General features: G+C 40.7%; 1 protein-coding gene across 2 annotated transcripts in view; it reads left to right on the top strand.

The window, feature by feature from the left end:
• Positions 1–1422: 1422 nt before the first annotated feature.
• TAFA4 (TAFA chemokine like family member 4) overlaps positions 1423–27970 on the top strand; it is a 229754-nt gene continuing 203206 nt past the window's right edge. Inside the window, exon 1 of one of the 2 annotated variants that reach the window (XM_074032658.1) lies at positions 1423–1698. The gene's annotated coding sequence lies outside the window, so the exon portion shown is untranslated. The remainder of the gene's footprint in view (positions 1699–27970) is intronic. The other variant, XM_065538875.2, reaches the window with a different exon arrangement.

The raw sequence follows: 27970 nt of genomic DNA, 5'->3' as shown, positions 1-27970 counted from the left end.
TCTTGCCTGATGGGTCCCTCATTTCCAGAAATGATTGATATCCCAAATTTATATGTGACCCATACATTTAAGTCATCCCTTGGAATTTAGTTTTGGGGGGATTTAATTGGTACTCATTATATTAATCTTATCAAATGAAACTGATTAAATTATTTTGAAATTTTGGATCCTAAATGGCTATTTACACTGGCCACTGGCCACCTCCTCCTTCTTCTTTTTTCTTTTTTTACTGATATCAGTAACTTTTTAATTCTTCATCAAAAAAATCACATACAGAATAATTTCACAATGCAGAATCTTTCCAGATGCTTGTATATTTTATGTTCACCAGCAAATTATTTTTATTTGAATATATCAGAAATGGCTCCAGACACTAACTTAGACAACCCTTGCCTTTTTTCAAAACGTATCTATCCTATGACCAGTTTCGAAAGGACCGAATAGCCACAGAGGATACTTTCATGAATGGCATAAAGGAGTTAATGGCTGCTAACAGGTTCACTGGGGTCATGCCTCTCAGATACCATTTGCAATTTACAAGGACTTCAGGTGCCTTAACTAGAAGGAATGGATAACATGGACATTTTATTGGCAATGCTAGGGAGAGAAATGTGTAGGGTAGGAGGGCATTTGGTGTCTTTAAGTCAAATCACCCAAGAACAACATTTATAAATCACATTAAGGAGTTTAGATTTTATCCTTAACAGTATACCTTCCAACAAAAATGGGAAGCAACATAATCATATTTGGATTTTAGAAAGGTCACTCTGGACCAGGGGAAATAGTAAGGAGAAGAGTGTAGAAGTCCATGAAACAGAAGAGTGACAATGAGGATGGAATAACGTGGTAGATAATAGCAGTTAGAATTGATAAGCCTTTGTTATCATTTGGCTGCAGAGGGTGAGGGAGAAGGAGGAGATAAGGATGCTACTCAGGGTACAGATTTGGAAAACATGGTGGATGGTTGCATAGCTTGCTGAGATAGCAAAGGCAAAAGAGAAACAGGTTTGGAAGGAAAGATGGCAAGTTCCATTTGGGATGTGCTGAATTTGAGGTGCCTGTGAGCTATCCAAATGAACGTTTCTGGTGAACTCAGTCTTGGAGCTTCGGAGAATGGATGTCATGGGCATAGAAATGGTAGCTGAAGCCACTGGAATGGATAGGATCATAGAGAGCAGTAAATCAACAAAGAATACAGGTGAACACACAGTTGCTGAGCACTGCTTACATCAGACTCTCTGGTTTGGAGTTTCCCCTGGTATAAGTTTTTTTTTTTTTGAGAAGAATCACTCCCAAGGTCAGGGAAGAAATCAGCATCATCAGGGAAGAATATCATTCGATATTTGAGTTGGAAGAGATTCTTAAGGTCAAGTGGCAGATTAAAGATAACCATAAATTTCTGGACATTCTTTCCATCTATAGGTGGAGTGTATTTCTTGCCTTCCCACCTCTTAATTCTTGGAGGGCTCCACAGATGCTTTCACCAATTCAGTATGGCAGAAGTGACCCTGGGCCAGTATCAGAAGACTGGCAGCTTCCCATTCCTGTTGTTTGGAGTATTTGCTGTTGGAGCCCGAGCCACCACTGAGAAATCTGACTACTACCCTGCTGGAGAGACTATGTGGTCCTTGGACCCATGTAGAGAGAGAGACCCAGCTGAGCCTAGCCTTGCAGCTATCTCTCCAGGGCACCAGAAGTGTAAGTAAACCTGTCTTGACCCTCCAAACCAGCTACCAGCTGAACACTACAGAGCAATTCCTGTGGTCCCAGTCAACAGTTGCCATATGGAGCACAAGAATTGCTCATCGGAGCTCTGCCTGAATTCATGCCCCACTAAGTTGTGAAATACAACAAAATGTTTGTTGTTTTAAGTCACTGAGTGTTGGGTTGTTTACTCAGCAATAGTGAAGAGAAACAGTTGTTTGTACCATATTCCCTCGTAATCCAATTTTGTAAAACATTATAGCATCAGTAGAGTCCTCTGTTATGCCAAAAGGACCTATATGATGTATTCAAACCTGTGTTTCCATCTGTAAATCAAGGATAATAATACCTGTCATCCCTGCTTCTCAGAATTATTTTAGGGCTCAAGTGAGATAATATATGTGAATGTACTTCATAAATTATAAAGCACTCTACAAATATATATGAATTTAAATAGAATTGTAAAACACTCTACATTTTTAAGTTAAATTTAAATATTTAAGTTTAATTTAAATAGAATAAATAGAATTTCATTGTAAAATGAAAGTTTTAAACTGACGAAGTTTTAAAACAGTGTTAAATATACAATGTTAATTAGCGTACTTATAATTTTAAGTTACGTTAAGATTAATCAGAATTATTTCAACTCTCCATAAGTTGATTCAGAAGCTTTTCATTCGTTTTTTCTGCTTATTTAGTATTTTGATTCTTTGCAAAAGGATGGGAGTTCATTTTCACCTTGTGTTGGTCTAAAGAGCTTTATTTACTTAAGGAAATTGAACAGATTCATTTTGGTCAAGATCAAGGAGATTTGTATCCCAATACAGAGCAGGTACGAACTTCCTTGGATGACTTGGTTCTAGCTACAGATGACTAGCTTTTAAACATTTGTCACATTACCTCATTAGTAAATTGAATTACAAAATTAGCATCAGTTGCTCAGCAATCTGGTGATCTGGTACCAGTTTTCTTCAGGGTAATTGAATTAATTTGTGTAGTTTAAATGAACACCAATCTTGCAATTTATCCATCACGATGCCTTTGAAAAAGTGAGTGGATGGAGAGTTCAAATTGAATTGCGATCCTTCAGAGGGACATAGGGAGGGATGCTTTCTAGTGTTGATCTTTAGTTGTCTGACACATGCCTGTAATAGCCAATTTGAAATAACAGCAACATAAAGTCAGGTGTGAGGTGGGGGTCAGCCACGGTAGTTCCTGAGTCTGTAAGATTGTTCTACTTTGGCACTATTGACAATTTTGGGCCAGATAATTCCCTCTTGTGGAGGATGTGCTGTGCATTGCAAGATATTTAGCAGCATCTCTGACCTCTACCCACTAGATGCCAACAGTAACCCCTGACAATCAAAAACGTCTACAGACATTGACAAATGTCTCCTAGGGCCCCAAATTGCCATCTATTGAGAACCATTGCTGTGGACAGTCGAGCGTGTTTCTCATTCTAAAGAGCAAACAAATTTTGCCCCAAACTCCTCCTCACTTCCCATCCCTACCTCCCTAATCCACAGCTTTACACATTATGTACATTTCTGTTTGATCAGCCCATCTCCAGTGGTATTTTTTTTTTTTTTTTTTTTTTTTTTATGAGACCGAGTCTCGCTCTGTCACCCGGGCTGGAGTGCAGTGGCCGGATCTCAGCTCACTACAAGCTCCGCCTCCCGGGTTTACGCCATTCTCCTGCCTCAGCCTCCCGAGTAGCTGGGACTACAGGCGCCCGCCAACTCACCCGGCTAGTTTTTTGTATTTTTTAGTAGAGACGGGGTTTCACTGTGTTAGCCAGGATGGTCTCGATCTCCTGACCTCGTGATCCACCCGTCTCGGCCTCCCAAAGTGCTGGGATTACAGGCTTGAGCCACCGCGCCCGGCCTCCAGTGGTATTTTTATGGGCAATGATCTCTTGTTTATCCCCTTGATATTTGACAATAGACTGCTCTTCCTTAGCCCCAACTTGGAAACTGACATCCACATTTGAAGGTGATTTTTTAAAGAAGCCATCCTTTAAAAGGTCATAAAACACTTGGCATTAGGTTCTTAGAGTGTGTGATGAATATTTTAATAGTTAAAAATGTAGCCAGGCAGCACAAAGAAATGATTTAATGTTGTAAATAAATCTCTTTGTGGGATTTAATGTGCAAAAATGGACAGCAATGGCTTTAAAAAATCATTCCCCAAATGATGAGATCTATACAATGGCACACTCTGTATGTTGGATCCATATCTGGGGAGAGTGTTCACTGTATCTTTCTTAGATATTGAAGGAAGACACTAAGATCAGTTTCTCTCTTAGGACCTCCATCTCTTTTTCTCAAAACTAGAAGCCATAAGGTTGACTTTCTGGGAAATAATACTGATACCAGATCTCTGGAGAGTGTAGCATTCATCATGGTCCACTAGATGATAATAATAAATAACAACATGGAAGTAGTGCTTATGTTGTATCAGGCACTTATCTAAGAGCCTTACATGTGTTATACTCAAACTTGCAGACTACATCAGGAGTCGACCAACTTGTTATGGCCCGATGGCCAAATGTGGCTACTCCTTGTTTTTGTACAGCCTGTGAGCTAAGAATATTGTTTACATTTTTAAGTAGTTGAAAAAAAATCAAAACAAGGATATTTCTTGACAAGTGAATATGATATGAGATTCAAATATCAGAGTCTATTCAGCAAGTTTGATTGGGACATGTCCACACCCATTGGCTTACATATTGCCTGTGGCTGCTTCATGCTACGAGACGGAGCTGAGCAGTTGCTACTGAGCCCATGGCCTGCAAAGCCTAAAGTATTTCATGTCTGGCCTTTTACAGAAAAAGTTTGTTGACCCTTGAGCTAGGTATTATTACTGTCCACATTACAGAAGTGAAACATGAAAGCACAGAAAAAAAAATAATATGTTCCAGGTCATGTATCGGATGTGTGACAGGGTCAGGACTTAAACCCAAATAGCCTGGCTTCAGAGATCCTTCAGTCCACTGTGGTATCACAATATGGTGACAATAAAACTTGCCAGTACAGAACTCTTGTTAAAAAACAAAAACAACTCCCTGTAATTCAGCTCCCTTTATTATACTTTCCAGCCAGTTCATCTTTATTTTTGTACTTACAGTCCCTGAGCAGCGATAGCTGAATGAAGCGCAGAGCCTTTTGCACTCCTCAGGCTGTATATATATTCCTTTCCAAATTTCTAAGGATGAGTGTTCATAATTTTCCTTTTATCTAGGGGGATCCTGCCATAAAAGGAAGCACCCTTGAGGTGCAGTGAACAGAGGGCTGGGACCTAAGGCAAATAGCTGGCTTCCTGTTACAAAGGAACCAGTGAGGAAGGAGGAAATGTCAAGGACAGAAGGACGATTTCTAGGTCTGCTGTAATGGACATTTTAATGTCTATGTAGAACAGTTAGGAACTTAAAAAAAAAAAATCTCATCCAACAACTTGGCCCAGAATTGGCCTTGCTTCATTCAATTTATCCATTTTAGAAGATGAAAGGCTACGTTGTCTGCCAGGATTTAGCGTCCAGTCCCAGGGAATCATTGTGTTTCTAATCTGATGTTTGGACCATGACGCCAACCCCTCTGCCTGCTGGTCAAGATCAGTTCCTCTTTTTGTTATGCTGTTAAAAGGCCCTCGACACGGACTGGTTTCAAACAGCATTTGGCTCCGTAGGGGACCAACTCACAGTCCTTCGGTTTTATTTTACTTTTTATCTGGCATTTAAAGAGGAGTTCGTTCCTACTAGCAGAGGACTATAATAATACTCATTTTTAAAAACAGCTCCCCCAAAATTGAGTACGGAATGTTCCAGATCCTGAACATTCAGGGTGATGGTTGCATGGGTGTATACATTTGTCAATGCTCATCCAAGCATTTTACGTCAATTATAAGGGCATGACAGGGAAAAAAGCATGAAAACTAGATAGAAAAAAAGAAGAATGAGAATAGTTAATTAGAGCACCTGTCTGAGGCTGGGTAAACCTAGAATTACTCTCTAGTAATCACTTCTAATTCTTAAGATTTCTTCAATCCCAGATCAAGGTATCCCCTTGTGGGAGGCTTACATTCATTCCCTCTAATTTGTGTTCTCAATTCCTTTGAAAGCAGTCATTCTAAGGCCACATAAGGATAACTGATATTTATCCCTATAAATAGTGTCAGAAAGGTAATCTTTCTCTGCATGTCTCTTTATTATGTCACACTGGACTTAGAATTAAATAAAGGTAGAAAATCTATCTACTTGAGGTGGGGGGCAGTGAATGAATTTGGCGTTTATTTCCTCAAACTTGTAAGGAAAGTGAAAGTGTAAAGATAAGAAATATGACTTTAAAATAAAAAAGTCTTTGGTTGCAATCATTCATCATGCCTCTGATACAGATTTCCAGTCTTAGATATAAATATTTCAGGATCAAGACGCTTTCATCTTTCTCTGCCTTACAAGAAGGGAAGATTGGAAACAATCTTCCTTAAAGTAAGCAGCTTTAATCATTGTTTCTAAATCAACTGAACTGTGTAGGGAAAAAAAGAAGATATAAGAATCCTATAATCCCTGGTTTAGTTGTAATGAAAATGTCCAGGCTGAGAAGGGAACAGATGGATTTTGATTAATTTCTACTAAGACCAGCAAGTATCAACCTCAATATTCTTTATAAACTTGTCAGGGTAAATGTTATGTAGTCATAAGAGAATGAAGAAAAAGATTTAAAATAAGATTTGTAACTGCGTTATGAATAGTTAAAGAGGATATACTAAAAACACGATCCTTAGCGACATGTCAAAAATGCAGATTCATTGAATCACGGCAATTTTTTTCAGAGACTCTTTCAGATTTGTTCCTTTAAAAAGAGGTTGACATTTTTAAGAAGAGGACTTGTACCCATTGCCCTGGGTATCCAGTGCAGTGGGCCACAACATACCCACTGCATAGGCTTAACAGTAAGAAGAATGCAAACAAGACTCAAAGAGCTGAGAAGCTGCACCCTGGATTCGACATTTATGATTCCAGGATGATAATTGAAAACAAAGATGAACTTTACCAAGACATAATTTGGAATGAACTTAGACAATTCAGTTGCCACAGTTCATTAGTTTTATGGTTGATATTTAGGGTGCTGAGGGGCAAACTCTCAGCTTCCCTTGTCCTTTGCAGAACCTCCTCATTCCTCCAGTCAATCAGAGAACCAACTGGGAAGAAGTGCAGAAAAATCCAGGAGCTTAGAGATTTAAATTCAGCATTAACTTGCAATTAGAAATGAAGTTTTTAAAAAGACAAAGAAAGAATCTGAAGTAGCATCAGTCCCACATTTGGGTAGAGTATGAGGTGTTTACCTCCAACAGAAAATCAATAACTGCTGGTTTTAGATTTAAAAGTACTTCTGCTGTCTAGCTTTGTCTTCTTCCCAGTGTAATTTTATATTTTCTATTATTTTCTGCCTGGTCTATGAGACGGCCACAGACTGAGGGCCGGGTGAATAAATAGAATCTTAAATATAACCAGTATCATCGATACTTAACAAATTGCCAATTAAAGGCAGTATTCATCATTCAAAAACTTCTCAGATCTCGTTTGAAAACAAAACAAATTCCAACTGGGAGGAAAAATGTGATTTTTTTTTTTTTAAAGGATCTTTCTGAGCAGAGAACATAAGGAAAATGTTCTCTCCTTCCCAGGTATAGAGTGATAGATTAACATAGAGGAAATGGAGAATGATTAATGAACTATGTGATTGTTGTGCCTCCTGTCACTGGAATGTGGTGAGTAGTAAATGAATTAGGCATTAATTCAACAGTAGATACACCATTTTTTTCTGTTATCTTGTCATCATAGCTGTGACTTGGAAATAGGATATACTTAGGGACAAGGATGCTGAGCTCACTGTAATGGAAACAGGCTGTTTGGGAAATTTGATCCAAGGATCATGATTTTAACTTGATAGTAGCCCACCTTCCAGGGAGCTCCTGTTCATTTTCTGTTAGTTAGGCCTATGGGTAGAAGAGGATGCATCCATTAGAGTGGCCTCCGTAGAAAATAACTGGTCCAACTTCTCCATTAGGCACAGTAGGCACAGTGACTAGGGCCCATGGAGTATTTTAATTTCTTTTGAAATTGGAAAAAAAAAATGATTATAATCCAGTCTGGATGACATGCCTTTATATCAACACAATCATAAAATATAATTTTCAATGGCTTTAAAAAGTTCTTTTTTAAATTTTTTATTTTCAATAGTTTTTTTTATAGAGGAAGGAGGTCATGTAAGTAGGAGTGCCAAGGGCCCACAACAACCATGACGTAGGCCTGGAAACTGGGGCAAACTCCAAGATTTTAGTGGAAGAGAATGATGCAAAGGGGCTCTTTGCAAAGGTATGACTTGAGTGAAGAAAACCAGGAAGAGGCGGCGAAGCCCTCAGGGGTTAGAAATCATGGGAAGCTATCACCACCTGTGGGCCTGAAGCCACAAAAGAAGACACCTCATTGGCCAAACCCAATTAGAAACCAGGGGTAAGGGAATCTAGAGGTTCAATCCATCAGCTCCAGAGGACACAGAGCCAAGCAGAAGTACAGGCAAGAGCAGAAGATAGATTAGAGTTGGGAGATGGAGTTGTCAACAAAGAATAACCAATTCGGCCAGGCGCGGTGGCTCAAGCCTGTAATCCCAGCACTTTGGGAGGCCGAGACGGGTGGATCACGAGGTCAGGAGATCGAGACCATCCTGGCTAACACCGTGAAACCCCCTCTCTACTAAAAAATACAAAAAACTAGCCGGGCGAGGTGGCGGGCGCCTGTAGTCCCAGCTACTCGGGAGGCTGAGGCCGGAGAATGGCGCAAACCGGGGAGGCGGAGCTTGCAGTGAGCCGAGATCCGGCCACTGCACTCCAGCCTGGGCGACAGAGTGAGACTCCGTCTCAAAAAAAAAAAAAAAAAAAAAAAAAAGAATAACCAATTCAAGGACCCATATTCTAATTACTTCCTGTCTCTTTTTTTTTTTTCTTGAGACGGAGTTTTTGCTCTGTCACCCAGGCTGGAGTGCAATGGCACGATCTCAGCTCACTACAACCTCTGCCTCCTGGGTTGAAGCGATTCTACTGCCTCAGCCTCCTGAGTAGCTTGGATTACAGGTGCCTGCCACCTGTAATTTTTTTTTTTTTTTTTTTTTTTTTTTTTTTTTTTGTATTTTTCGTAGAGATGAGGTTTCACCATGTTGGCCAGGCTGGTCTGGAACTCTTGACCTCAGGTGATCCACCCGCCTCGGCCTCCCAAAGGATTACAGATGTGAGCCACTGTGCCTGGCCCTGTCTCTGGAATTTTTGAGGGGGTAAAATTGCCTTTGTGAAGGATTAATAGGATTCATGCATGAATTATAAAAAAGTAGAAACTTATTTTCACTTTCAAAAAGAAAAAGATTTGAGGCCGGGCGCGGTGGCTCAAGCCTGTAATCCCAGCACTTTGGGAGGCCGAGACGGGCGGATCACGAGGTCAGGAGATCGAGACCATCCTGGCTAACCCGGTGAAACCCCGTCTCTACTAAAAAATACAAAAAACTAGCCGGGCGAGGCAGCGGGCGCCTGTAGTCCCAGCTACTCGGGAGGCTGCGGCAGGAGAATGGCGTGAACCCGGGAGGCGGAGCTTGCAGTGAGCTGAGATCCGGCCACTGCACTCCAGCCTGGGCGACAAAAAAAAAAAGAAAAAGATTTGAGAGGATGGTACCCTTCCGGGAGCAAAGGGCCCAGGCTTTCTTGCTCAAATGCTTTCTTTTTAAAGAATCTGTCCTTTAGGGGTTGTGTTTCCTAGCCCTTTCCAATCAAGGCTCAACCTTCCTTTCTAGCCCAATGAGGAGACGGTTGGAGAATTGATCAAGAAAAGCCTTCTGAATCAGGCTGCCTGACCCAGCTCCATTATTGAATAGCTATACCACCTCAGTTTCTGTATCTGTAAAAATAGAATAATAACAGTACATGCTTCATAGGATGGTGGGGAGGATTAAATGAAATAATAGTAGCAAATATTTATATAGTGCTTATTATGAGCTAAGCACTATTCTAAGCATGTTATGTATGTTAACTCATTTTAACCACACAGAAAAACAAAGATTAAAACCTGAAGAGAGACCAGTTTATGATGGTATTATTTGGGTAACAGGATGTGGCTGTGCTTGAAACTAACCTGTCCTGAGTTTTCATATATGTGAATCAATAAATATTCTCTTATTTTAGGGAGAGTCTCTAAACCAGTAACATTGAATTTCTGTTATTTGCAACCAAGACAATTCTAATAAATGAGATAACATATAGATATAGATATGTATATTGATATGGTTTGGCTCTATGTCCTCACCCGAATCTCATGTTCTGTTGTAATTCCCAACGTTGGGGGAGGGACCTGATGGAAGGTGTCTAAATCATGAGGGCAGATTTACCCCTTGCTGTCCTCATGATAGTGAGTGAGTTCTCACTAGATCTGGTTGTTTACAAGTGTATAGCACCTCCCTTTTGCACACTCTCCCTTTCCTCCTCTGCCATGGTAAGAAGTACTGGCTTCCCCTTCATCTTCCACTATGATTTTAAGTTTCCTGAGGTCTTCCAGCCACGCTTCCTGTACAGCTTACAAAACTGTGAGTTAATTAAACCCCTTTTCTTTATGAATTACCCAGTCTCAGGTAGTTCTTTATAGCAGTGTGAGAATGGACTAATATATATATGTATGTTGTATATATTTATATGTACACAAATGTATATTCATTAGCTAAATTAAGGAAGAAAAGTGATAGAATTCATAGGTAATGTTGTTAAACTTTTATAGACATTGCTATAGGAAGTCTCTCATTAGAAAAGCTAATAAGGCCAGGCACAATGGCTCACACCTGTAATCCCAGCACTTTGGGAGGTTGAGGCGGATGGATCATGAGGTCAAGAGATCGAGACCATCCTGGCCAACATGGTGAAAACCCATCTCTACTAAAAATACAAAAATTAGCTGGGTGTGGTGGCACGCAACTATAGTCCCAACTACTCGAGAGGCTGAGGCAGGAAAACTGCTTGAGCCCAGGAGGTGGAGGTTGCAGTGAGCCAAGATTGTGCCACTATACTTCAGCCTGGTGACAGAGCGAGACTCCATTTCTCTCTCTCTGTCTCTGTCTCTCTCTCTCACACACACACACACAAAAGAACAACAACAAAAAAAAACCAAAACTGATAAAAGTGACTTCAAATTTGTTCAGTACCTCTGGTGCCAGGTGATTGTATGTATATTTTTTTTTTTTTTTTTTTTTTGAGACGGAGTCTCGCTCTGTCACCCAGGCTGGAGTGCTGTGGCCGGATCTCAGCTCACTGCAAGCTCCGCCTCCCGGGTTCACGCCATTCTCCTGCCTCAGCCTCCTGAGTAGCTGGGACTACAGGCGCCCGCCACCTCACCCGGCTAGTTTTTTTGTATTTTTTAGTAGAGACGGGGTTTCACCGTGTTAGCCAGGATGGTCTCGATCTCCTGACCTCGTGATCCGCCCGTCTCGGCCTCCCAAAGTGCTGGGATTACAGGCTTGAGCCACCGCGCCCGGCCTGTATGTATATTTTTCAACTACCCTATGAGGGAAGTTTGAATACTATTCCCACTTTATAGAGGAAGACAGGAAGCACCAGAGAGGTGGAATAACTTTCCCAAAGCCAATTAGCTGCTGAGTCAATTGAGCCAGGGTTCAAATCCCGATGCCTAACTCCAAAACCTGTGCTATTTTATCATACTAGTCTTCCTCACTGTGACATACTTAGAATGTATGAGGGGGTGGCCCATGGGTTTGAGCCAGTGTAGTTTTTACCATCTTCTTTCGTTCCATCAGAGAAGGCTGGGATAACTACAAGAACTGCAAAGGAGGATGGGATCAGAACTGCCGTGATGAACATAGCTCACAGTGAAAAATGAACTCTGCATCAGCTTTGGAAAGGCGACCCTCTCTCCTCAGAGTAACTGAACTGATAGAGGCTTTTCTCTATCTGTTGGCCACATGCTGTGTGGGCATTAATAGTAACGCCCCCAACACTAACTTCTGCAGTGATAGAGCAATTGTCTTGCCATATTATGTGCTTTGGCAACAATAAGAGTCTGAAGTGGTACCCACTGGGCCAAACCCAGAAGTGAATTCCTTCCTAATGACTTTTTATTTGTTACCAGTCTTCCTGCCCTTACTGAAGCAAAAGGGAGGCGCTGATCATGGGTGGAGGCCACAGAGAAGGGGGGACATTTCCCTGGACCTGAGCATGCAGCCTCTTAGTTCCCCGGAGAGGGGCTGGGGCCGCGGTGGGGGCTTGAAGGGCGGAGGAACATCCTCAGTCCTTTTCAAGCCTGTGATTCCCATCTCTTGGGGTTAATGTCAAATAATTGCCTGTCAGGCTTTCTCTGACCTTCCTTCCTCAGGCCCAACTTCTTTCTCCTTCCTGTGTGCTTTCATAGAGCATTTATTAGATCACACAGTAATACTTTTTCCTTTAAAAATGTATTTCCATTTCTTTATAATACAAAAGTCATTATATTGTAGACTACTGGAAAAAAGAAAATACTCATAATTTTATCACTTGAAAAACTCATTCTTAGTATGTGTACTTCCTTTCTTTCAAAAAATATTCTAGTCTTTTTTTTTTTTTTTTTCTGAGACAGATTCTCACTCTGTTGTACAGGCTGGAGCTCACTGGCATGATCACAGCTCACTGCAGCCTTGACCTCCTGGACTTGAGTGATTCTCCCTCTATGCATAATTTTAAATTTTTTTCTAGAGACGGGATCTCATTATATTCCCCAGGCTGGTCTCAAACTCCTGGGCTTGACTGATCCTCCCACCTTGGCCTCCCAAAGTGCTGGGATTACAGGTATGAGCCACTGTGCCCAGTCGAAAATATTTTACTTTTTAGTTAAAAGCTTGTCACTCCAAAAGGGCCACAATCTCTTTATATTTTAGGCGGCTAGTACATAGTAGGTGCCTGGACAATATTTGCTGAATCTGGCTGGCACAAGCCCAATGTTGATTTTAACTTGCTTTTGAAAAAATTTCCAATTAGTCACATCAAAGTTGTCTGGAAACCTCATTAGCCAACTTGAACCAGTGAGGAAAAAACTTCTTCTAATGATGGAATCCTCTGTCCATCTCAGGCTCTTGGTTCTTTTATTCTAACTCTTTAATTCTGTCTCTGCCTTTTTAAAAAAAAAAGAAAAGAAAAAAAACAGCTTTATTGAGATATAATTCATGTGCCATAAAATTCACCCCCTTTAAAGTGTACAGTTCAGTGGCTTCAATATATTGACAGAGTTGTGCAGCCATCATCCCTACTTAATTTTAGAAAATTGTCTTCACCCCAAAAAGAAACCCTATGTATATTAAGAAACCATAATAAGCAATCACTCTCCATTTCTCCTTTCCCCATCCCCTGGCTATTAGTGTCTTTCCTCTCTCTGTAGATTTGCTTATTCTGGACATTTCATAGAAATGAAATCACACAATATGTAGTCTTTTGTGATTGGTTTATTTCATTGAGCAAAATGTTTTCAAGACTCATCAGTGTTGGAGAATGTATCTTTTTTTTGAGATGGAGTCTCACTCTTTCACCCAGGCTGGGGTGCAGTGGAGCAGTCTTGGCTCACTGCAGCCTCGGTCTTCCGGGTTCGAGCGATTCTCTTGCCTCAGCCTCCTGAGTAGCTGGGACTACAGGCACACACCACCACGCCCAGCTAATTTTTGGTATTTTTTCTTTTTTTTAGTAGAGCTGAGTTCAGCTGTTGGCCAGCGTCGTCTAGAACTCCTGACCTCAAGTGATTCCCCCCACCTCAGCCTCCCAAAGTACTGGGATTACAGGCATGAGCTGTCATCCCTGGCCTATCTATCAGTTTTATTTTAAAATAACTTTTTACTGTTGTTCTGCATGTTTTTTTTTTTTTTTCTATCTACTTGTCCTTCACATTCTTTGAGAGCTCCCTAACTGCCTATGTGTTCAGATGGCCTCTGTTATCTGATATTTGCCTTCTTTGTCCAAGCAGTGTGATATCTCCTGTATCCTATTGCTCAAGACTCCAAGGATCAAATAGCAACCCTATTGGAATTTGCCAAACTCTAAAAAACACTGTTTATTTCATCTTTATGTAATATGATTAGAAAGCAAGTCTATTTGAAAGTAATAATCTTGCCGGGCGCGGTGGCTCAAGCCTGTAATCCCAGCACTTTGGGAGGCCGAGACGGGCGGATCACAAGGTCAGGAGATCGAGACCATCCTGGCTAACACGGTGAAACCCCGTCTCTACTAAAAAATACAAAAACCTAGCCGGGCGAGGTGGCAGGCGTCTGTAGTCCCAGCTACTCGGGAGGCTGAGGCAGGAGAATGGCGTGAACCCGGGAGGCGGAGCTTGCAGTGAGCTGAGATCCGGCCACTGCACTCCAGTCTGGGCGACAAAGCGAGACTCTGTCTCAACAAAAAAAAAAAAAAAAAAAAAAAAAAAAAGAAAGTAATAATCTTACACACACACACACACACACACACACACACACACACACACACACACAAAGAGATATACATACAGAACCATTCCAAAGACTACATAGGCAACTGGGAAACGAAAAATAAGATTTCCAGAAGAATATGTCAAATAATTCATTTTTAAAAAGTATATCCCTGCAAAAGAATTTTAATTAACTGAAAGAAGGATTGGCAACAACTAGGTTCTAGGAAATAGAAAAGTTATATGATGTTCTAAATTTTCCAAGTTTTATTATAACTGAGAGGAATTGGTTCAAGATTTACCTGGAGCTTTAAAGTCTAAATCTCAAATCAGTGTCAATTACCTCAACATACACTGCCAAGAAGATCATTTACTATTAATGGGTGGTGAAATGGATCACTAGGAAGTTAAGATAATTCTTTGTCAAGAGTTCTGTCTCTGAGTACAATTGAGTTGTTTTTCTAACTGTATTTCAGAGGTCTAGAATATTTCTGTATCTAATCAACTCATCACATTTTCCTCTGCGTGTTATTAAGGCATTCATTAACCTTCAATAGCACTGCAGAAGTTGGCTTTGGTTTAAAATTGTGCCCGTGGTAGGAGTATTTCCATAAACCACTTAAAATATTAGTAAGCTGTATTCTTCTCTCCCCTCCCCAGAATTTATTTAATCTCATTAAACCTAAAAAAGAGTCAAAGCAGTGGGTAGCATTTTCTTTTTCTTTTTTTTTATTTTGGTGAATCAAAACATGATAAAAGAATGCAAGCATTAAGAGGTAATGAACATTGGATGCACTCTATTCTAACTGTTCAGACTTAAAGCAATATAAAATACTTAGATGTCATTATCTAAAATACTTATGATGGGATTGTTTTTCCTCGATAAGAAATTAATTGGTAATAAATCTGTATTAGAGGGAAGCTGGAAGTAAAAACAGACTGTGCCAACTTAATTTGGCTTTAGGGATAAGAAAGAAGCAGATGTTGGAATTAGCACTTTAGATATTAACCCTCCAAATCAGCATTTGGAGACAAGATTGGTTGTGGAATTTTTCATGGGAACTGGTAGATTCACCCATCTGAGGTCCATAGCTTTGATTACATTTTGGGACCTCTGAAATTTATAGAAAATTATACTTAGAAATAGGACTCATAATTTAAAATGTTCTTAACACCACAGTGCTCACAAATTTGCATGTCATTTGTGAGTACGGGGCATACTATACTAATCTTCTTTCTCTGGATTATGTCAATTTTGGTGGTATACATGCTGGCAAAGTAAGCACTAATAGCAAAAAGCCCAGGACTCAAGCGAGTTGAGTTTTAGAATTCTTTTTTTTTTTTTTTTTTTATTGAGACAGAGTCTCGCTCTGTCGCCCAGGCTGGAGTGTAGTGGCGCAATCTCGGCTCACTGCAAGCTCCGCCTCCCGGGTTCACGCCATTCTCCTGCCTCAGCCTCCTGAGTAGCTGGGACTACAGGCGCCCGCCACCGCGCCCGGCTAATTTTTTGTATTTTTAGTAGAAACGGGGTTTCACCGTGGTCTCGATCTCCTGACCTTGTGATCCGCCCACCTCGGCCTCCCAAAGTGCTGGGATTACAGGCGTGAGCCACCGCGCCCGGCAGAATTCTTGTAAAATAATTATGTTGCCATAGGCAAGTCGTTTAACTTCTATGACATCAGTTTTCTCATCAGTAAAATGGGAACAATTGGTAGCTTCCCTGTGTGCTTGGTAAGGTGGAAAGTACTGTGGAAAGTTAAAAGCACTAGAGAAATAAAATGTGTATGTTAAGTCAGAAAACTATGACTTATACCACTGAGATAGTAAGTATTACAGATCCAAACCCCAACATATCAGCTAGCTTTTCTCTAAGAACATTCCTTAGAAATTTTTCCTAACAAAACAATCAAAGAAATATATGAAGATATTCATCAAAACATTACCAATGATGGTGCAGTATTGGGACTAATCTCTAAATATCCAACAATAACAGATTGGCAAAATAGATTATGTTATGGCTATAGTAAGGAAAACTATACCTCTGTGAGGTTTCATAACATGTAATCTGCAAAAATTTGCAGACTGCGAAACAGTATTTTATTATATAACCCCAACTTTTGGTTTTGTTGAAATAAAATATATAGGAAAAATTGGAAATAGATAAAACACTAATGATAAGCTCTGAGTGGATGAAGCATCGTTGACTTTTTATTTTGAGTGGAATTTTCTGTATTTTTGAATTTTTTTGTATAAAGCACATATAACTTTTTTATTAGAAACATACACATGTATGTGTGTGTAATATATATCTGTGCCTCATTGATTCCCAACTGGTGCTAATTTTGAGCCCCATCCCCACCCCCAGCAAATGTTTGGCAATGTGGAGCTATTTTTGGTTGTCACAACTGTGAAATGCTATTGGTGTCTTGTGGGAAGAGACCAGGGATACTGCTAAACACCCTACAGTGCACCTCCCACAGTAAAGAATTATCTGGCCAAAATGTCAATAGTGCTGACGCTGAGAACCCTGAGCATTTCCTCCTAGGACAGACGTCAGTTGTTGGTCTCACGAACAAGGGCTGAAGGCTAAGGGAGATTTGTCCACAGTGGTCTCTCCAGGTAATGGTCACCCTCATCTGACTTTGTTCTCTTCAAACCGTCTTCTCTTGCACTCAGCCCATGGAGTCTGTACCTAGCCTAAAGCTAGAGGGGAGGCTATTTTCCCCAATCTATTGTTCAAGGTATGCCGTGGCTTTTTGATATTCAAAAGCCTGGCTTCCGGGGCTCAGAAACCCTTTCAAAACTATTATCTCTGGTGTGGGTTTCAGCAGCCTATTTTGAAACTCATAAGCCATGGCTTTGTCTCTTTGTTCTCAGAGTTTTGCTTTGGTATTTTTTTCCCTAGGGCTGTAAGCATACTGTCTTGTTGCTGCAATTTGTTGAGTGCAAGAAGGAAAGAAGGGTCATGGAGTAAAAGGAAGCGCAATGGAATATTTAAAAAATCATCTCAGTGCATTTATTTATTATTTAAAATGTATGTCAGTGTGTGCTAATAACCTTAAAAAATAAAGTGCTGACATAATGAATCACACTTTACAGTTTTGTTTTTGTTAAGAATCTTATGAAAGTGTTAGAATGTTTTGAATTCTCTAGGGGCAAAATTAACTCAATTTGGAACCTTGTTTATCAAGACTGGGTGGAAGTGTCGCCTTGGGGTGTTGCCATATTCAACCTGATACCCACTTTTTTTTTTTTTAAAGAGATAAGGTCTTGTTCTGTCACCCAGGATAGACTACAGTTGCCCAATCTTAGCTCACAGCAGCCTCAAACTCCTGGGCTAAAGTTATCTTCCCGCTTTAGCCTCCTGAGTAGCTGGAACTACAGGTGCCTGCCATGACGCCTGGCTAATTTTTAAATTTCTTGTAAAGACAGGGTCTCATTATTTTTCTCAGGCTGGTCTTGAATTGCTGGCCTCAAGTGATCCTCTTGCCTTGGCCTACCAAAGTGTTGAGAATACAGGCATGAGCTATGGCGCCCAGCTGATACCCACTTTTTGATATTCTCCAGGTCCCATCTTGTTCTCTTCAGCCTGGTCTTTTAGACTTGTATTAATTTGCAAGGTTTGTTTAGAGATGCAAATGACTAAGGCAGATTGAATTTTTCAGACCAGGCACATTATGAGGGTAATGGAACGTGAGCATGGCAGGAAAATGATCAAATCCTAGAACACAAAGTACTTGAGGTTCCTTCCATCTCATGACACCTAGAAGCATGGTCACTGTGAACCTCTGTAAACTCTACCTCAATCTCGCTTCTGTTGATAGAATACTACAGTAGTCAGCGTTCTTCAGAGAAACAGAACCCATAGGATATATATATGTACATAGAATTAAATATGAATATAAATTATATGTATAAATTATAAGTATAGATTATATAAATAAATATAAATTATATATAAATAAATTTAAATACAAATTATATATAAGTAAATATAAATATATATTATATATAAATAAATATAAATATACATTATTTATATATATAACAAACATGACATTTGTTGTAAGTTAATTGGCTCATGCAATTACAGAAGCTGAGACTCCATGATCTGCAAGCTGGAGACTTAGGAAAGCCAGGCGTGTAGCTCAAAAGCCTGAGAGCTCCATAGCTGATGGTGTAGATTCCAATTCAAATCTAAAAACCTGAGAACCAGGAGTGCTGAAGGCAGGAGAATATCGATGTCCCAGCTCAAACAGTCAGCCAGAGAGTGAATTCAAACTTCTTCTGCCTTTTTGTTCTATTCAGGGCCTCAGTGAGTTGGGTAATGCCCTCTCGCGTTGGGGACAGCCATCTGTTTTCTACTTAGTTTACCTATTCAGATATCAATCTCTTTCAGAAATACCTTCACAGACATACCCAGACATCATGTTTAACCAGATATCTGGGCATGCTGTGGCCCAGTTAACTCAACACATACAATTAGTCATTACTAGTATATAATGTGTAGAACCTTGCACAGAATGAGTGCCCAATAGATGAGGCTATCACAGTAATTCCCTAACTGCGTACTTTCACTTGGCAGCCTCATTCCCTTCTGTGGCTTCAATGAGTACCTCTAAGCATCTAAGCAGATGATTTTGAAATCCATGTCTCTACCACTCAAGGTTCTGAGGCAACTTGTAGTAGGGGAAAAGCATTCTTGACTTAGAGACTTTCTAGCTTGAAAAAAGTCACATTAAGAAACATCAAATATGTTCTCTGAGCCTCAGTTTATTCATTGGTAAAAATGGAGAAAATAAATACTTTCTAATGGAGTTACTATAGAGAGAAAATAAGACAATGTTGGTAAAATCACTAAATATGTTAGCCTTTTCTTACCTAGATATTCTACTCAAACACAAAATTTTCAAGCACTGAATTTCCCAGTAAATTGAGTCAGTTACTTCCTGAATATCTATTTTAGAGTTGCTGTGGTCTCAGATCTCCAACTCTGGAGACTGGCTTCTTCATATCTTCAATTGCACATTGTCCATAATTGTCTATCATGTCTTCTATTTTATTATGACATTTAGTTCAGCTGCTCCAACCAAATGGCTCAGTCTCTAGGGCCCCCATATTCAAATTGCAGGAAGAAAAGTCTGTTTGGCCCATGCCACTTTTCCAGTCAGGCCACACAAATCAGAGGCATTGAATAGATGAACTGTACTTGGCTTAGGGCCTCAAACCTAATTTATTTAGCTGTTGCCACGTGGGTTGGTTAATACTGAACATGGTTAATTGTTCAATCAGGGCAGTGGGTAGGGCAGATTCCCACAATGGACATTAGTGAGCATTGTCCAACATTCCTTCTTTTCTAGGAATTTCTAACCATGTAATGATAGTGGGGCTGCCATTCACTCCCCCTGCCCAACCTGGGCATGGACATGGACTTGTGAAACAAGCTGGGCTAAATTTTTAAAAAGCGGAAGTCAGAGGAGAATTCTTGTTGCCTTTAGGGTCACATGGCTGGAAGGGAATAGCTTGGGATTATTGAATAACATTTCTCCTGCTTTTTGGATGTAGCCTCTTCTTTGTAAGAGAATGAGGCCAACTATTAAAAAAAAAAAGAAAAAAAAAAAGCCAAGAGATGGGGGAAGGTATACATACACATACGTTCCTTCCCTGAATACTAATATCCAATTACACTTCTGGAACTTCTCAGTTATGTGAGCAGATAGCTGTCCCTTTTTGCCTATGCCAGTTGTGTTGGGTTTCTGTCACCTGCAACCAAGGGTTTTGGCTAGGAGGCTTTCTCAGGAGATGCTTGGCAGGCAGGCAAATGTCTAGTACTGCATCCAGATTGAAATCCATGGGATTTGAGGCCTATGGATAGATTTAGCTTCCCTGGTGAGAAAGTCCCTAATCGAGAGTATTCCAAATGTCAGATGTCCAAGTGAAGCCTCTTAAGTCCTACTTTAACATTCATGACCTTTTACTAAATAATGTTGTTCCAAGGTAGAGGCAAAAAACTCAAGTCCAAAAATAAAAGTCAAATGGCATGTGGTTTTTTTTCCATGTGTTAGAATATGATAAATAGAAAAAAAAAAAAAAAAAAAAGCTGGAATAGAATCCAATGCTTACTTTTCTGTTTTCTCCAAAACTTTGCACTAGAATTCTAAGGGAGTAGATAGGACAGGTAATGACCAGCAGCATGGTTTTTCTTCCCACCTTTATTTTGTCACAATATCAACTTGCAAGATACGAACTCAGCATGCTCAGAACCCAAGTTCCAAAGATATTTAACTGTCAGCCCACCTTTGCCACCATCCTCACTAGATTGAGTCGTTTCAGGGGAAGCTGAGTTGGTGAACGGGGAAGGAAGAAATTCTCAGTATACATCATCATTCAGTGTGAGGCAGAGTGGCTGCCGCTTAGGTTTGCAGAGCTAGAGAGAGAAGAGAACATTAAGGATGGAGTCAAGCTAGGCCCACGGTGGAATATGAAGGCACTACAAATCCTGTGTTTCTTTAGAATAGCATTCTCATTGGCCATTTCTGCCAATGGAGTCACACCTATTTTCATAAATCTCAGCCCCCTTCTGATTGTGTTGTGCCCCACCTTTCCAATTTTGCCATTTGCTTAAATCATTGTCCCAATATTTTTCTTTAATTGGAATCACCTTTGAATTTAGCCTCATTCCATGAAACCACAGGTTTGATATTCTCATTTAATTTTTTCCTAGGCCAGGCGCGGTGGATCAAGCCTGTAATCCCAGCACTTTGGGAGGCCGAGACGGGCGGATCACGAGGTCAGGAGATCGAGACCATCCTGGCTAACACAGTGAAACCCCGTCTCTACTAAAAAATACAAAAAAAATAGCCGGGCAAGGTGGCGGGCGCCTGTAGTCCCAGCTACTCGGGAGGCTGAGGCCGGAGAATGGCGCAAACCCGGGAGGCGGAGCTTGCAGTGAGCTGAGATCCGGCCACTGCACTCCAGCCTGGGCGACAGTGCGAGACTCCCTCTCAAAAAAAAAAAAAAAAAAAAAAATTTTTTTCCTAATGTACATTAAAACAATTAAAACTATTAAAAAATTCTTTGCATTTCAGGTGAAGTGATTTTGCAACCCATCTGTGGAATAAAAACCATATTTTGGAGAATACTGGGTTAATATATTGTTTCTTGTGTTACCACATAGACGTGCTACAAGTGTGGGAGGGATGATGGTTAGAAATTTTGTTTATATCTGGAAATCATTAGCAGATTTGATACAGTCACCTGTTAGGGTCTAGAAGGTGAAGGTACAGGGAACCAGTAAATTATGATGGAGCAGATAGGGGTTAGAGAAACAATAATTTATTCCTTTTTTTTTTTTCTTCTCGAGGTGGAGTCTCGCTCTGTTGCCCAGGCTGGAATGCAGTGACTCAATCTTGACTCATTGCAATGTCTGCTTCCTGGGTTCAAGCGATTCTCCTTCCTCATCCTCTCGAGTAACTGGGACTATAGGCACACACGACCACGCCTGGCTAATTTTTGTATTTTTAAAGTAGAGACGGGCTTTCATCACGTTGGCCAGGCTGGTCTCAAACTCCGGACCTCAAGTGATCTGCCCCCCTCAGCCTCCCATAGTGCTGGGATTACAGGCGTGAGCCACCACACTCTGGCCTAGGGAAACAGTAATTTTTTGTTTATTATCTTTTTTCCTTGCTAGACTGGCAGTCCTGTGAGAGTGTAATCTGTATCTACCTTGTTCGCTAATGTGGGCTCGTAGGTAGCAGAGAGTCTGGCACGTAGTAGACACTCATCAAATATTTGTTGGAGGAAGAAGGTATGAACTGGATAAAGAGTCCCATCCAGGTTATTGTGGTATATATTTGTAAGTTCTTTGAGGTCTAGGATTATTGATTTTTCTTTTACAGCTGCATCTCAAGTACCTCATACAATATCTAGAACACATAAACAAAATTAAAAAAATTTTTTTGACCAAAATATGTTTAGTCTAAGTTTGGTAATTTGTGATACAAATTGAATCACATCTCCCATTTTCAGCTTTACAAATTTGATAATTTAGACATTTACAAGAACTTCCATTAGTTTTTTAAAGTTATTTTAAATTATGGTGAATGCATTTAGTAATAAAATGTACCAGCTTAATGATTTTTAAGTGTACAGTTCAGTGGCATTAAGTACATTCAAAGTATTGGGCTACCATCACTCCATCCATCCCTGAACTCTTCATCTTGCAAAATGAAAACTACATATATTAAACACTAACTTTCCATTCTTCCCTTCCTCTAATCCAAACTCATCCAACCTGTGGCCTGCAGGCCGCATGTGGCCCAGGGATGGCTTTGAATGTGGCCCAACAAAAATTTGTTAACTTTCTTAAAACATTATGAGATTTTTTTTGTGATTTTTTTTCAAAGCCCATCAGCTATCATTAGTGTTAGTGTATTTTATGGGTGGCCCAAGACAATTCTTCTTCTTCCAATGTGGCCCAGGGAAGCCAAAAGTTTGGACACCCCGGCTCTAGCCCCTGGCAACCACCATTATACTTTCTTTTTTCTTTTTTGAGACAAGGTCTCACTGTCACCTAGGCTGTAGTACAGTAGCATGATCATGATTCGCTGCAGCCTCGACCTCCTGGGCTCAAACAATACTCCCACCTCAGGCTCCCAAGTAGCTGGAACTATAGATGAGCACCGTCATGCCTGGCTAAGTTTTTATTTTTATTTATTTATTTATTTATTTTTTATTTTTTATTTTTATATTTTGAGACGGAGTCTCGCTCTGTCGCCCAGGCTGGAGTGCAGTGGCGCAATCTCGGCTCACTGCAAGCTCCGCCTCCCGGGTTCACGCCATTCTCCTGCCTCAGTCTCCCGAGTAGCTGGGACTACAGGCGCCCGCCCCTGCGCCCGGCTAATATTTTCTATTTTTAGTAGAGACGGGGTTTCACCATGGTCTCAATCTCCTGACCTTGTGATCCGCCCACCTCGGCCTCCCAAAGTGCTGGGATTACAGGCGTGAGCCACCACGCCGGGCCCTGGCTAAGTTTTTAAATTGTTTTTGTAGAGATGGGGTCCCACTATGTTACCCAGGCTAGTTTAGAACTCCAGGGCTCAACCGATCCTCCTGCCTTGGCTTCCTGAAGTGCTGGGATTATAGGCATGAGTCACACGATTCCACTTTCTGTCTTTATAAACTTGACTGGTCTCAGTACCTCACATAAATGAAATCATACAGTATTTGTTTTTTTTTGTGAATGGCGTATCTCAGCATGATGTCTCCAAGGTTCATCCATTTAGCATCATGTGTCAGAATAGCCCTCCTTTTAAAGGCTGAATTATATTCCATTGCGTGCATGTATATATCACATTTTATTTATCTGTTCATCTATTGATGGACACTTGGGTTGCTTCTATCCAGAAAGTAATGTTGCTATGAATGTGGGTGTTCAAATATCTCTTTAACAAACATAACGTTTAAACGAATTAGCAAAGTAATCAACGAAAATGAATTAATGAATGACATCACCAGCCTTCTGTATATCTGAGTGCCATATGATCATATTGGGAGATGCTGGAGTGGAAGGGATGGACAGAAGAGAGGGTACCAAAAGGAGCATTATTCCTTTGATGATTCTATCTGGGGTTGATCCTGCTTGGAACCTAGCTTGTATTGCTCTGCGCAACAGCGCTTGTATGATTTCTAAAAGTGCCCTCCCACTGTGGTTTCATAAATCCTTCTTATGCTAATTTGCCCTGAAGTGCTGATCTTTACCAGGGCATAAATTATTGACGCAGTTGTGGTCAGCAAAGAGGAGGATAGTGAAACCCACCTGGGCCTTCCAAAGCAAATATCCAGACACCTTGTCTGAGTTCCAGAAGTCTGAAACAAGTCTGACCAAGCCATCCAAGGCAGGAAGTCATTTAACGGCTAAAATGGCTACCCACTTCCTGAGCAAGGTGGAGGAATCCAGGATGCAATGAGAGAAGCCTCACATCTTTTCACTGTTGCGAGTTTTCCGGCCTTTTTCCCTGACCAGGACTGTGGGGAAGCCACGAGAATAGAAAGTTATTCACAAAGACTGGCTGAAGCCATTTTTAGATGTTCACTCTCGGGCAGGAGGATCTATTAGTATCTGTGTAAAGAGGGCCAGAGCTGGCATTGCGAAATTGCGTATAGCATTAGGTCTGGCAAGGGATGTGATATTCTTTACTATTTGAATAAGGGGCGGAACCCCTTAGTGTTGCGGCACTGTCAGTGTATGAGATAGGATGTCTGTCAAAGTAGGCTGAGCTCTAAGGAGCTTGACTTACATTTCCTTAGAGGTGTTGAAGAACAGACAGGCTGAAAACAAAACAAAACAAAATTATATATATCAGTCGTTTCATGTATAAAGTCCCTGCAGTTCCTAGTTTGAAGCAAGGGAAAACAAAGCAAATATCCGGCTAGAAAAGTGTACTTGAAAGCTAGAAGGCTGGGGTAAATAAAAAAAGTTAGAAAACACTGCTTTGAAAATTTCAAAGGCGGCCGGGCGCGGTGGCTCAAGCCTGTAATCCCAGCACTTTGGGAGGCCGAGACGGGCGGATCACGAGGTCAGGAGATCGAGACCATCCTGGCTGACACGGTGAAACCCCGTCTCTACTAAAAAATACAAAAAACTAGCCGGGCGAGGTGGCGGGCGCCTGTAGTCCCAGCTACTGGGGAGGCTGAGGCAGGAGAATTGCGTGAACCCGGGAGGCGGAGCCTGCAGTGAGCTGAGATCCGGCCACTGCACTCCAGCCTGGGCGGCAGAGCGAGACTCGGTCTCAAAAAAAAAAAAAAAAAAAAAAAAAAAAAAAGAAAATTTCAAAGGCAAATGTAAAGGAAGAGACAGATGCTTTTAAAAAACATTTAAATGTATTTTATATATTTAGGAGGCACAAGGGCAGGTTTCTTACATGGACATGTTGCATGGTGGTGAAGTCTGGGCTTGTTGTGTACCCATCACTTGAATAGTGAAGACTGTACACAACAGGGAATTTTTTAGCCCTCACCCCGCTCCCATCCTCCCACATTTTGTAGTCTTCAGTGCCTATGATTCTACATAGTATGTCCATGTGTACCCAGACAGATGCTTTTTGCTTTTTCTTTTCTTTCTTCACTTGTTTCACTGTTCAACCACTCAAGCACAGAGCTGACAGTAAGCGAGACTGTTTCAAGGCATAAGTCGGCCATTTAAAGGTGGTTTCAACCATGGGCATATTAGTCTTTTTTTGAGCACCAGTTTTCTCATTTGTAACACAGAGATTATAATAAGAGAATTTAGCTTGTATTTACCTTTGCTTATATTTACATGGATTATAAAGACGATAAAGATTATAAAGAAGTACTTAGCATAGTGAGCCACACACAAGCCTCCGATTAAGTTAGCTATCATTCTTATTAGTCTCCTCAGAAAAATTACAAAGTGCAAAATTGTGCTGCAAAATGTTAAAGCTTCGCTGGAAACAAGAGGATTTTATAAACAGGCCCAGGAGAGTCAGAATGTTCCTTTCAGGCATAGCCAGTCATCAGCACGTATTGATTAAGCACCAGGACATGCCACTAGTGTTCTGGATGTTATACAAATGAGGAAAGTAAACACAACGTCCAAGTCACGTGGCGTCACTACCTACAAATACAGAGGCACGTCAAGGGGTGTTTTGTGAATGTGTGGTGTGTGCAAAACACTGCTGGCGTGACCTTCACAGGTTCTTACACAAGAAAATAAAAAATTTGACCCCATTTTTAGGAAACAGATGTGGATTGATTTTATACAACCTTAAAGGATGCAAAATGGGTCACAAAGAGAGAGAGAAAGAATGTTACCGAATGAATGACAGGGATATTTTCTTATAAGAGGAACTGCTCTCTCTGCCTGGAACAATTTTTGCCCAGATATTTGCTTGGATGGCTTTTTGTCAGTTAGGTCTTGGCTCAAATGTCACTACCTCACAGGGACCTTCCCTAGGCAGCCAATCTAAATTAAACCCATCCTCATATCCTTCTAATGCTCTAGCCTTCTTTTGTTTTCTTTTAGCACTTATTCTGCTCTGAAATTATCTTATTCATATATTTGTTGAATTATTTACTGTCCAACCTCCCCTACAAGAATACACACAAATCACATGTGCCTTGTTTGTCACCATATCCTAGAGCCTGGCTCACAGCGGGCACTTGATAAATAGCTGAATGAGGAAACAATTGGATAATTGGGGCTCAGTGGCTTTTTTTTTTTTTTTTTTAAATATAGCTTGCCTTTTTTTTGTGATGATTTGGTTAGTAAATCTCAATTCGTCAGATCATTCTGGCTTCTTGCTACTGCACAAGAGACATCAGGTCATTGGAAACTTAAAGATGAGTCCCTTAACTGTACTATCTTGCTTTTGAAACAAACACACTTTTATGCTTGTATGAATTTGTTAGGGCTGCCATACAAACACCACAAACTAGGTGCCTTAAACAACAGATATTTCTTGTCTTACAGTTCTGGAGGCTAGAAGTCCAAGGTTAAGGTGTTGGCAGGGTTGGTTCCTTCTGAGGGCTGCAAAGAATTTGTTCCATGCCTCTCTTCTCCCTAGGTGGTTTGCTGGCAATCTTTGGCATTCCTTAGCTTGTGGAAGTATCACTCCATCTCTGCCCTGACTTTTACATGGCGTTCTTCCTGTGTGCATGTCTGTCTCCGAATTTCCCCTTTTTACAAGGACACAGTCATACTGGATTCAGGTTCATTCTAAATACTTCATTTAATTTAATTCTATAAAGGCCGTATCTCCAAATAATGTCACATTCTGTGGTACTGGGGGTTAAGACTTAAACAAAAAAATTTTAAGGAGACAAAGTTGAATCCCTAACAATACTGAACATCCAGGATGGAAGAACATGGTATTAGGTTGAGCCAAACACAGTTGCTTATGTTTATGTTTTTCCTCACCAGGACAAGAAACCCCCAGTGCAGGAAAATTGCAGATATGAAAAAAAGGGCTTAAGTAAACACACAGATCTTTGCCAGAACAATGTTTGTCACACAGTATGGAAGTAACAAATATTTGGTAAATGAACGAATGTGGACTTGTTCTTCTAAATGACTTGCTCCCTCACTTCTTCCAAGTCTTGGTTCAGATACTACATTCTCGGTGGGAACTAGCCTGACTAATATTCCTAAAACCACCATCTCCCCAGTACTCAACTTCTTTTCTCTTACTTTCTTTCTCTCTATAACACTGACCACCTTCTACCAAACTCTGTAATTCACTTACTTGTCATGTTAATTGCCCATCCCTCCCTACTAGAAGGTAAGTTCCATGAACTCAGGAACTTTCACTGTTGTGTTTCCTTCTGTATGTACCAGCACTTGTTACAGTGCCTGACACAGAGTAGGCCCTCAGTTTTGCTGAGTGAATGAATGAATGAATGTTGTTGAGAAAGAGCTCTGGAGACTCCTGGCATGCTGTTTCAGGTGTTGCTTGGATCTCCCCTTAACCGTCACAGAATTTCAATGCTAGTCTTTAAAGGAAATCTCAAAGATCAAGCCCCTATCTCCAAACCTTGAATTCTCTTAAACTGGTGACATCTTGATAACAGATTGCCTTTGAATGTAGAACCCTCATTTTAATAATAAGAGAGTAAGAGATTGAAACTGTTTAACAAATAAAATGTGCTATGTGTACGGTATGTGTGGTACGGGGAACAGAAGCAGAAAGCCTGCCATACGTTAGTTTAAGGGGTAGACTAAGAGAAGGGCGAATATACTTTGGAGTGCAGCGGGGGCAGGATGGCACA

This window comes from Macaca fascicularis, chromosome 2 (genome assembly GCF_037993035.2).
Source record: "Macaca fascicularis isolate 582-1 chromosome 2, T2T-MFA8v1.1".
NCBI classification, from domain to species: domain Eukaryota; kingdom Metazoa; phylum Chordata; class Mammalia; order Primates; family Cercopithecidae; genus Macaca; species Macaca fascicularis.
The sequence above is the reverse complement of the archived record's forward strand: the minus strand, read 5'-3'. Positions and strand labels throughout refer to the sequence as shown.